Source organism: Pan paniscus, chromosome 19 (assembly GCF_029289425.2).
Source record: "Pan paniscus chromosome 19, NHGRI_mPanPan1-v2.0_pri, whole genome shotgun sequence".
Classification (NCBI taxonomy): Eukaryota; Metazoa; Chordata; class Mammalia; order Primates; family Hominidae; genus Pan; species Pan paniscus.
This window is the reverse complement of record NC_073268.2, coordinates 88,017,717-88,029,734: the sequence shown is the minus strand read 5'-3', so window position 1 is coordinate 88,029,734 and position 12,018 is coordinate 88,017,717. Positions and strand designations below refer to the sequence as shown.

General features: G+C 39.3%; 1 long non-coding RNA gene across 1 annotated transcript; it reads left to right on the top strand.

Annotated features, from left to right (window-relative positions):
- Positions 1 to 17: 17 nt before the first annotated feature.
- On the top strand, positions 18 to 8,699 carry LOC103784773 (uncharacterized). Its single transcript, XR_610445.5, has 4 exons — positions 18 to 241; positions 4,580 to 4,659; positions 6,250 to 6,401; positions 8,571 to 8,699. It is a non-coding gene; the product is annotated as an uncharacterized LOC103784773 (long non-coding RNA).
- The last annotated feature ends 3,319 nt before the right edge of the window (positions 8,700 to 12,018 follow it).

Genomic DNA, 12,018 nt, shown 5'->3' with positions numbered 1-12,018 from the left:
CGGAAGGAAGGATGTATCAAACCGAAAGAAGAAAGAACCCCTGCCAGTCGCCCCCATGACATCCGACTCTGAACGGCAGCGATCTAGAGGCTGCGGCGTGTTGCAGATTAACAGCAGCGAGGGCAGGAGGCAAATCAGATGCCGCAGGAGCTGACTGTTTTCTTTAGCCCTGAGAGCTGACTGTAGGCACAGGTTGCATATCAAAGGCAACGGGAATCAGTCTGTGGCAATATTACATCAGGTCCTGGACTGGTGGTGGTGTTGGTTGCGGGGGTGGGCGGTGGGGTCCAAGTCCTAAAAGATGTCAGTCAAACACCAGCTGAGCTTCTAGACCTCCTTCTGTGGCCCTTCTTCTGATCAAGTATGCAAATAATAATACAGTCAGGCTCTACCTCCTGCAATTAGCACAGGGGAGGGCTGAGTAACTGGGAGGACTTAGCCTTCTCCCTGTGGTTATCTTGTAAGGCTTTGAAGTGTAACTTTTGTTTTGTTTTGCTTGCTTTCTCCCTGCATAGAAATTTCCCTTAAGGGAAGGGTGGGTCTAAACTACCTTTAAAATGAGTTTTCACTCCCTGAACAAGGCTTGTAAAAGCTTGAGAGAAAATGCCAGGGGAAAGCATGGAAACTTTCTGGGGATAAACTATGGGTCTCCACCTTTGCACTTAATCAGGGGACAGCCACTAACCACAGTAGCTGCATGCTTTCTGCCACCTTTATCTACCTGAGCAAAACTTCAAGGACATGTTTATGCTGAATCTCCAGAGAGAGCAAGAGAAGCCCAGCTTGAGGGAAATGACTGGACCTTGATTACTTAGGATAAAAAGAAATCAATTTATGGTAGGACTATCTATCTATTTATGTCTGCACATTCATCAGGTTTGCCTAGGAAAGGAGTCTGAGAAAATGTGTTGGAATTGGGCACTTCTGATGTCTATCCTATTCCTTGTCTTGGTTTATAACACTTTCTCCAGTCCCCAGATCTCATTTTAGGAAATGAGACTTGTTATCAGGCATCCTAGAGCCTCCATATTTTTCTGAGTCTTTCTGTGTCTGCCGGCACCATTGACGTTGTTACTATTGCTGGTTTTCCTCTAATATTTTCTGTGAAAATGCTTAGGAGCTTTTAAGAACTGGTGGCCACCAGAGAGGTTAAACATTATAAACAATATAAAGCAAAGGAATTTAGTGTGCTGTCTTTGGGGTGTGTCATTGCTGTACAGCTTGTCTTTTTTTCCTAAAAATCCCTAATCATCTTCTGTGGTGGGAGGGGTTGGAGTTGAAGGGATGGCTAGTTGAGGTGGGGGCAATTTGTGCTATACCTGTCTCTGACAGTCTTTTAATTTTTCATTCGTCTATGCAAATTTATTGTAAAAGAGGTATGGCTTTTTCATTCATTCACTCATTGACTTAGCCATTCAACAAACATATATCCAGCACGTGCCTTGAGTAGGCCAAGGCTGAACACTGTTTTTAAAAGGTATGTTTCTGTAAAGATGCACTCCTCCCTGACCACCAGACCCTGCCAAACCTTTGAGAGAGTGTCTCTGAGAAAGAATGAGCAAGGTAAAATATCCATTAGAAGGGAACTCTTGGGTCCTCACTCCTCCTGAGATAGAGGTGAATAAGGGCATCTTCTAAAGCACTGAGAACTGTTAAGCAGTCCTTAAGTGGGTGAGGGATATGACTTTTGAAAATAATAGTAAAAACAGTTTATGTGGGGATAGTTTATGAGAGTCCACAGAACCCTTTCACGTGTGTTACTAGAATGAGTGTTGGGTTGAAGATTAGGCACACATGCTCCCAATAATACTTTTGAAGCGCTGGACACATGCTGTGTTTCACCAAGAAGTTAGCAATTGTTCACAGTTGTAGTATCTGTGACACAGGTCCCAAATGATCAGATTAGCTAACGTGACCAAAGAGGAGAGGCTTGACATCTCTTTCACTTGGTTCCATCTCCTTATTTTGTCACTCAGCCTAGTGTGTGTGGTCATCCGTTCACAAAACAAAACAGAGATGAAAAACCAACTTAAAAAACCAGGGCTGGGCACGGTGACTCACGCCTGTTAACCTAGCACTTTGGGAGGCCGAGGCAGGCAGATCACGAGGTCAGGAGATGGAGACCATCCTGGCTAACACGGTGAAACCCCGTCTCGACTAAAAATACAAAAAAATCAGCTGGGCCTGGTGGTGGGTGCCTGTAGTCCCAGCTACTGGGGAGGCTGAGGCAGAAGTATCGCTTGAACACAGGAGGCGGAGGTTGCAGTGAGCCAAGATTGCACCACTGCACTCCAGCCTGGGCAACAGAGTGAGACTCTGTCTCCAAAAAAAAAAAAAGTATATATAATATATATAAAAATATATATATAATATATAAAAATATTTTATATATTTTATATATAATATATAAAATACATATATTATATATTAAAAATATACATAAATATATATAGAGAGAGTGACGATTTTAGGGAACAAGTCTGATTTCAGGATTTTGGGTTGCTTCTGTTCCTCTGGGTGTTTTCTTGGACCCAGAGTCAACATTTAAAACAAAACAAAACAAAAACACCTACCAATTCTCAAGTTTGACCCTTGTGTCATTTATCATCAGAAGTCATGGGATGCACAATTATAGGACCCAGGATTGAGTTAATCTTTGAGGGATAAATTGTGGCACATTCTGTTTTTGAGGGCTGTTGCAAATCTAAATATCTTTGTCAGTGATTTATGATCTTCTGTGATTGTTTATTTAGTTTCCTTGGTCAAAAAAAAAAAAAAAAAAGGCAGCTTTTAGGGTCAGCCTTCTGTGAACAGTGGCTGGACATCTCAACAGCCTCAGCCCAGCCTTGGGCTTCTGCTGAGATGCAAGCATAATGACCAGGAATGTGATCTATCCCCAGCCAGATGGTCAATAGCTGGAAATACTACTCCCTCAACGGTAATTACAATCTAGGGGAGGTTGAGAGGGAGGATCAGCAAACCTGGTTGATCTGAATGGATTTCCACTCCACGTTCAAGCATTTTGGGTTTGAGAAAACCCCCAACACTTCGAGCCCCGGGCATTTTTTCCATTAATATTTTAAATTGATGTTCATGTCAAGGGAAATTTAATACGTAGGTTTCTGATTCATTTACACTTAACTCATCAAAATATTGTTCTGCAAGAAGTGATTGGTGTCCAAGAAATCTTAAGAGCCTTTTTATAAGCTTTTAAACTTCTTTTAAACGTTAAGAAACAGAAGTTACAGTCTCCCCAATGTAAACAGGAGTGAATCCCTGGTTGAGGGGGAGGGAATGCGGGAGGGTGGAGAGAGTGGATATAAGGCGCCAAGACACACTGACCTCAGTCCTTGAGGGACAAGAAAGTGGAGCCCAGGACTTTCCAGTCCCCACCTAGTGATCAACGTCTCACCCACGGTCAGGGGAGCAACTGGTGGTTCTACTTTTTTGAATTCTGAAGGCAAAGGCAAGCTTTTTTTAGGGGTCCTGCTGTTGGCAGAGAAAGCTCCCAAGAGTTCTGCAGAGAAGAAGGATATAGACTCCAAAATTTTACTTCCAGGCAAGGCCTCCCCCCACCCTCTTTTTCCCCTTCAAAGAAAGTGCTCATAATGTATCCTTTCATTTATAATTTTATGAAGGTCTCAATTGAACATGTAAAGAAAGTGGAAAAATTCTAAGTTGCCATGGATGTTTGGCATTTTTCCTACTATACTAAAATCTACTTTCTGCCCCAAGCAAAATGGTTTCAGAGATTCCAATAAAAGGGGGTGGAAGACAGTGAGAGCAGAGGTCTGGAATCAGAGTCTTCATGAAATGTATTTGTATTTTAATTATTTGAATATGATCGACTTCTGTTTCACCCTATTTCACTTGGCTTCCTGTGGTAAAATACAGCTCCTTTGCATTTCATAAAGCTTGTAACTTCTGTAAATGAACACTCACGTGTTTTATCTTGTTTTACTCATCCTTCTACAAAATGATAAATGTAGCAGAATTCAGCATCTATGGCTTAGGTTTGTTTATTTGTTATATATTGTTTTTATTTTTCCTCTTTTGTTTTCTTAGAAGAGGGAAAGCTTGAGAATAAATCAGCAATGATAAAAATTTTGTTCTGTTTTTGGAGTTTTAAAAAATTCTCATAATTTTAAGAAAATGCAGAAAGCATTCATATTCAGAAAAGGAGCCAAGGAAAAGTGTTAGACACCACTTCAGATTTATCCAATATAATATTTACAAAGTGGTGGCTTTTTTTCTTAGTGTAAGTTTTAATCTATTGGTATTAGCAATATCTGCTTTTCTCCTGCCTTGCTTTACACAGATTCATGATTTTCTAAAAACTGATGTTTTACTCAAATTGAGGTAGGTTCTTTTCTACTGTCTTACATAACTTTGGGTGCATAGACCAAGATTATTTATACACTGTAGAAGTCGATGGTATTAAATCCGCTCAAGAAGTAAGAGAAGTCAGAGGCTAAGTCACGAAAAACCTTTGTCAAAAGACTGTAGGGTGAATGTGGTTTTTGCATCCAAAGCTTTACCTGTGGGTCTAATATAGATTCTGTGCATTCATCTTCTGCAGGGACCATTTCAGTAGAGCCTTTTAAGACACATGTTTTGGAATACAGTCAAATGCGTGCTGCTGCATGACCAGCCTATTTGGTAAGGATTGCCCAAAACTTCTGTCTTGTCAGATTTAGATGTGGAGATTTTTTTGAAGAAATTGCATGTAGAAATTCTTCCATGAGTTCTGATAGGAACATGAAAAACATGCTTCTGAAAAACAGGGTAGACGTCTGAGTACTTTGAGACACTCATCTACTACTATTGTTGAAGTGTTTCTTTTTTTGAATAAAATTTTAAATAGTATTACTATTACCCTAATTATACTATTTATTTCACAGTTAAATTCTTTGCATCTTTTTTTCTTTTGAGAAAAAGCTAATGTGACATATATCTTCATAACTGCTATTGCCTTTTTAAAAATCTCTTTTTAAATGATGAATTTTACAACATCCCTGAAAGCTTAGGTTTGAGGTGTGTGCCTCTTACTAACATGAGGTGTCAGTGCTGATCTCTAACGTTGCTTTTGTGTTACTTGAATTATCAGTTGGCAAAGCAAATTCTTGTCCATGCAGGATAGGGCTACACGTATTTTCAGCAAGGTTTTAAATTTTTTTCTCTGTTGAGTTAAAATTATGTAAAAAGAAAAATCAACTGATGTTAATAACGCTGACACCTATTAAATAATTACTTTGGTTTTGTGATCATTCCATTTAACTGTTGCAATTGCCCCAATTCATAGTTGAGAAAACTGTGACTTTAAAAAGTCATGTGATGCAGGTATTGATTAGATAAACCAGTACGGCTCCTTGCAGTGCTGGGTAACTTGAGCATGTTGGCTGGATGATCTCTTTGTGATGATGTTTGTGTTAACAGCCCAGCATTAGAATGGGGACTTAATTGACAAACAGAACTGTTTACATTTTCTTTGATGTAATATGTTTTAAGTTAGAGGAATAATTTTTATACCCAAAGCCACATTTTCTCATGTTAATTGTGTAGGTATATTTCTAGTTATTATTTGTTCATTGATACTCTCGCTTAATGAACGCTGAGTCTTAGCTGAATAAGGCTGGAAATAGGCAAGGCACCTGGCTTTGCATATATAATCAAATAGGGGAAGTAATACAGAAATAATTAGAAAATCATGTAAGAAAGTCTAATACAAGTATTTTACAAAACAACTAGCTTTATCATATAACTTTCAACTTGAACATGACTTCCTAGTTAGGAAACCATTTTACCAAGAATGCAGGAAGTTAAGACTTCATAATATTTACAAACACTCCAGAGTTAACTTTTTTTTCTGCCCTGTAAATATCACCTCAAGTATTTGGTTTTGCCACAAACATTAGATAAGCCCAATTTAAACTGTGATTCCTAATTCTGGAAATATGCAAATGCTACTAAAAGATAAGCTTCATTTTCAGTTCCCTCATGGCTGTTAGTCACCAGAAGAAGGAAGAGTCAATTTCCAATTTATTTCCAATGTTAAAACCTTCATTTTGAACATTGTTTTTCATTCTAGTTATAGCTACATCTTACCTCTTTGCAATGGTGGGAGACCCTTCCCTAAATTGCCCTCCTCTTTATGGACTGTTAAACTAGCAGAAAGCACTAATTAAATGATCATTAGCTTGAGGATGATTGATTACACTTAGATTTACATGTTGCCTTTTATGTTCAAAGAACTACTTAAGCATCAACTAATTAATCTGCAAGTGAAGAATACTTCCAGCATTACTCTATAATTAGACAATCTCAGGAGGAAACAAGAGGATTTCAAAGGGGAGTCAGATGGTTTCGCAGACCGCTACATCATTTATTTTTTCATCACTCAGGTAAAATGGCCAGACCTGAATCCAGTTGCCAACTCATTATTCTTATTTACAAATAAGTTCATTTTTAAAAGGCCAAAGTTGTATAACAGATGAGGAGTTGGAAATAAAAACAAATGAATAACCAAAAGTATTGTCTTTCATCTCAGCTGTTTGGGTACTTTTTAACACTTTATTCCCCATAAAGAGTGAAATTAAGCAAGTCTGTTTCATGACATGTGGTAGACTATCCTTTCTCTCTTTTCTTTCCCAGCATACTCTTATTTGCAAGTTATTGCTGTATACGTGTGTGTTTGTAGGTAGACAGAGAATTAATACTTCTTTTGGGCTTTGGTTTCCTAGGTAGTAAGATAGGACAGATCCAAAATATATATAATGGGGCTGACAAACAGAATTTTATACATATTTTTGGGAAGCAAATGTTTGTGACCATAAGAATGATTGATTGATAGAATGTTGGGAATCTGTTTGGTGTAATAATGCATACATTGAAGTAGAATACATCTTTATAAATTCATCCCAAAATTATATTTAAAACCATAATGACTTTTTCACCAACCTAATACACATAGCAAGGACCTTGAATAGTAATAAAAGACAATCGTCTTACTCAGGCATCTCATCTGTATGTATGGGTCAGTAGGCCAGCTCTGACCTATACATACAGATTAGGTATGATATTAAAATGATACTAAAATGTCAAGCCTCTGTTGGTCAGATGGTTGTTTATCAAACTTTCCTTGAAGCATAAGCAGTCTTCTCAGCTTTACAAAATAGAGGGATGTAGCAATAAGCAAATTCAGTTCAAGTGTCTGTTTTTGGTTGGTTTCAGATGAGCTTGTGTCGAATGCTAAATTTTCCCTAATTCAGCAACTAGCTTGTATATGAAAATTAAGTGTTTGTCGGGGAAACTGCACCATTTATTTTTTTGAAAACTTATAGCTATGCATTGATTTGTATTAACTTCTCTCCCCCACTTCATCACAGTAAATTAAAGTGATGATGTGTTTTTAGGTTATAATTTGTTAAGTGAGTGTCTTTGGGAGCCGTCACTTGATTTCCTCACCAGGAGTATGCCGTTTCCAACCTGTCAAGGACAGCCTAGATTTACCATGCCACACAGGCATTCTGATACGAAATTCAAAAAGTTGGGATTGTTAGAAGAGCTAGAAAGCACAGATTGCACTCAGTTGGACAAAGATAAACAGAAAGCTTGTTTTTTTATGAAATCGGAGATTAAATGAGTTGATGGAATCAAGCCTAGACAGCCACATAAGCCAGAGTGGAAAATTATAGACTAAAATGCATCTGATACTGAAGAGAATGACTCTCTCCAAAAGCCCTCACTTTTTATTTGATTCAAGGAGTCTTTATAAGCTCAGCAAACCCTAAGATTTTAACAAGAAAAACAAAAGCCTCCAAACAGCATGGCTTTCATCCAGCGCTTTTGTGATTTACAAATGACCAGATTTAAAACTTTAATCATCTCACACCTAGGGATTTTTTGGATTTGTTTTAGTTTGTAAGGCATGTCCACAGACAAAATGACTCACAAAAAACAGAATCAGCCTAAACCCCCAATTGGCCCTATTCCTCTGTCAAATCAAGACAGTCAGTTTTGCCCTGGGATTTCAGAGTGTCCCCAAGTGGCCCTTCTATTGACGCAATGTTCATCTTGCAGCTATAATCACTGGTTTCTTTTGAAGTGTACTTAAGCTCTTGCTTAAGTAAATCCATTCATGGACAATTATTTAAGAGATTGGAAAATTCTTTGTTCACGTGAAACCTTTCTTCCTGAGCTTCCTTATAACTTGAGATGATGACTTCTTTGGTCGACTCAATGCCATGCTTCCCACTCTGTGAGCCTGTTTTATAGAGGCAGTATAACAGGTGATGTGAAGCCTTGATATACATTTGGAAGGTATGTGGAAGCTAAGAAAGTGCCCTTTGAGAATCCCTGGTCACTTCTGAAATTGTAATTCCTAGGAAGTCACTGGAGCTAAGACTTCTTTTTAGAGGGAAACAGAAAAAGAAAATAATAGGACTATGAAGATTAGGTCTTGATCCTTTCAGAATTGCTAATGCTAATGTCACTGTTCTTCTTTTTTTTTTCCTTCCAAAGATAGAATGACACTAGTTAGAAAAATAAAAGTCTGTTATTTAACATTTCAGATTATGCCTCCAAATCCTACAGAAGTATAACAACCATAGAACAGACAAACACCAACAGCATCAACAACAGAGAAACTCAGTCCAGGAGGATATGAAACCCTTTGTAATAAAGAAAGCAACAGCCATGAACATTTGTGTACATGTGTCTTTATGGTAGAATGATTTCTATTCCTTTGAGAATATACCCAGCAATGGGATTGTTGGATCGAATGGTTCTGTTTTTAGCTCTTTGGGGAATCATTACACTGCTTTCCACAATGGTTGAACTAATTTACACTCCCGCCAACAATGTGTAAGTGTTCCTTTTTCTCTGCAACCTGCAAGCATCTGTTTTTTTTAAACTTTTTTTATAATAGCCATTTTGACTTGTGTGAGATGGTATCTCATTATGGTTTAGATTTGCATTTATCTCATGATCAGTGATGCTGAGCATTTTTTTGTTATGCTTGTTGGCTGCATGTATACCTTCTTTTGAAAAATGTCTGTTCATTTCATTTGAAAAGTTTCATTTCATTTCCTTTGCCCACTGCAGCACTATTCACAATAGCAAAGATAGGGAATCAACCTAAATATCCATCAATGACAGATTGGATAAGGAAAATGTGGTACATATACACCATGAATGCTGCACAACCATAAAAAAGAAAGGATCGTGTTTTTTGCGGGAACATGGATGGAACTGGAGGCTATTATCCTTGGTAAACTAACACAGGAACAGAAAACCAAATACTGCATGTTATCACTTACAAGTGGGAGAAAAATGAGGAGAACTCATGAACACAGACAGACACTGGGATCTACTCGAGGGTGGAAGGTGGGAGGAGGGAGAAGAGCAGAAAAAATAACTACTGAGTACTAGGCTTACTACCTGGGTGATGAAATGATCTGTACATCAGACTTCTGTGACACAAGTTTACCTATCCTGCATATGTACCCTTGAACCTAAAAGTTTAAAAAAAGAGAAAGCAACATCTAACTTAACCCATTCACTGATGTGCTACAACTTTCTCCCATAGGAAGATGCTCTCCCTAGCTAGTATCTTATAGTGATTTAAAAGCACAGGTTGAAAAATCCCTACTGGCCTGTCCAGACTTGGGACTCCTCCCACTTCAGTTCTTTCATTTGCAAAATGGAATTGAGCACCTTCCTCATGGAGGGTGACCAGCAGTCCCAGCTTGCCCAGGACACTCAGTTATAGCCAGTGATATGGTTTGGTTGTGTCTCCACCAAAATCTCACCTTAAATTGTAATCATCCCCACGTGTCAAGGGTGGGGCCAGGTGGAGATGATTGAATCATGGGGGTGGTTTTCCCCATACTGTTCTTGTGGTAGTGAAAATCTCACGAGATCTGATGGCTTTATAAATGGGATTTCCCCGGCACAATCTCTCTTGCCTGCCACCATGTGAGAAGTGACTTTGCTCCTGTTTTGCCTTCCACCATGATTGTGAGACCTCCCCAGCCACGTGGAACTGTGAGTCCATTACACCTCTTTTTCTTTGTAAATTACCCAGTTTTGGGTATTTCTTTATTAGCAGCATGAGAACACACGAATACAGCAAAGTTCCAGGGAACCCATCAGTGGTGAGCAAACTGATATGTTTTGTCACCCTCTATAAGAAAGAAATTAGAAAATGTGTGCAATATATATAACACAGTGCCTGGCACATAAGAAAAGCTCAATTTATGTTAGCTATTATTACATGGATTGGAGGGGGTCAAACTTGGTCTTCTTCCCCCCACCCCAACATATGCATTTTATAAAATAAGAAGGAAACACAGCTTTCCATGACCAGATGTCAGATTGGGTCACAATCTTCCTTATGACCCTGAGGGACTTGGAGCAGTGTGTCATCCATCCAGGGTAGAGTGTGGAGTGTAGACAGGATGGGAATTGAACAGCCACATGAACAAGGGCATTTTGTTTTTCTCATTTTCTCTGCGCTATGCTGATGTGGATTTCATCTCAGCCCAATTCTTCCTATGGATATTTTCAGTCCTAAGCTTCTGAGGTCCCACATTTTCAACTTTATAAGGTTGGTGCAAAAGTAATCACAGTTGCCATTAAAAGTAACAGCGGCCGGGTGCAGTGGCTCATGCCTGTAATCCCAGCACTTTAAGAGAACGAGGTGGGCAGATCACGAGGTCAGGAGATCAAGACCATCCTGGCTAACATGGTGAAACGCCGTCTCTACTAAAAATACAAAAAATTAGCCGGGTGTGGTGGCAGGCGCCTGTAGTCCCAGCTACTTGGGAGGCTGAGGCAGGAGAATCGCTTGAACCTGGGAGGCGGAGGTTGCAGTGAGCCGAGATCACGCCACTGCATTTCAGCCTGGGTGACAGAGCGAGACTCTGTCTCAAAAAAAAGGTAATGGCAAAACCACAGTTACTTTTGTACCAACCCAATACTTTTCTTCATCATCAAAATAGCCAACACAGGCTTGACCTTTTCTTTGTCACAGGTGATCTTTAATCACTTTTTAAATTTTTACATGTATTAACTCGTTAAGCCTAACAGCAACCCAGGAAGTAGCAACTGTTGTTTTCCCCATTTTGCAGATGAGGCCACACAGACACAGAGATGGAGAAACTTCCCCAGGGTTTAAGAGTTTAGTTGTCAGGAGACAAGATGCAAATCAAAGTGGGCTGACCTCCTTCAGTCTTACTTTCCTCACCTGTAAAAATGGCCCAATACGAACTGCTCACCTTGTTCATAGGGCTGTTGAAAAAACCAGATGATTTAGTGTACGGGAAAACACGTTGTTAGTTTTCACGTATTAGGCAAATATGACCTCATTATTTTTTCATCACACTTTTATTTGCCCACTCTTGCTGTATAGTCTGAAATGACAAACATCTTGAGAGATAATAGACTGCCCAGATGAGGTAGATCCTTTCTGTAATCAGGGACAGAAAGCCTTATTTCTTTGGAACCCTCCCCTTGGGGATGAAACTTAGAGCAAAGAATTGTCCCAAACTTAGGTCAGCGATGGCCCCACCTTTCCCCCTCTTTCAAATAGCTCTTGTTGCTACGAGACACAAAACACAAAATGAGGTCCCCGGCATCACCTTTGCTCAGCACAAAAGTGGACCGTGCCGCTTTGAAGATGGGAAACAGATGATAAAGTTTAGGCCGGTATTGAGTTACCATGCTGCAGCCTCAAACTGCAAACTAATTAGAATTCAGGCCGTTTCTAAGAAGCCAGCCAAATAACGATGTCCTTAGAACTCATAATAAAAGGAGCTGATCATTCGAGCTTAGGTTTGCTTTGGATGAGAAAGTTCAGCAGAGACGGTGTGTGTGCACTGTGCAAACTGTTCACTATTCTCCAGTCCCTGTTTGCACACACCCACATGACACTCACTCTGATTAATGAAGGCTATATATGCACACTGACATCGGCATTGGAGCTCCAGAAGCATTAGAAATTTCCCCAGGTGTAGCTAG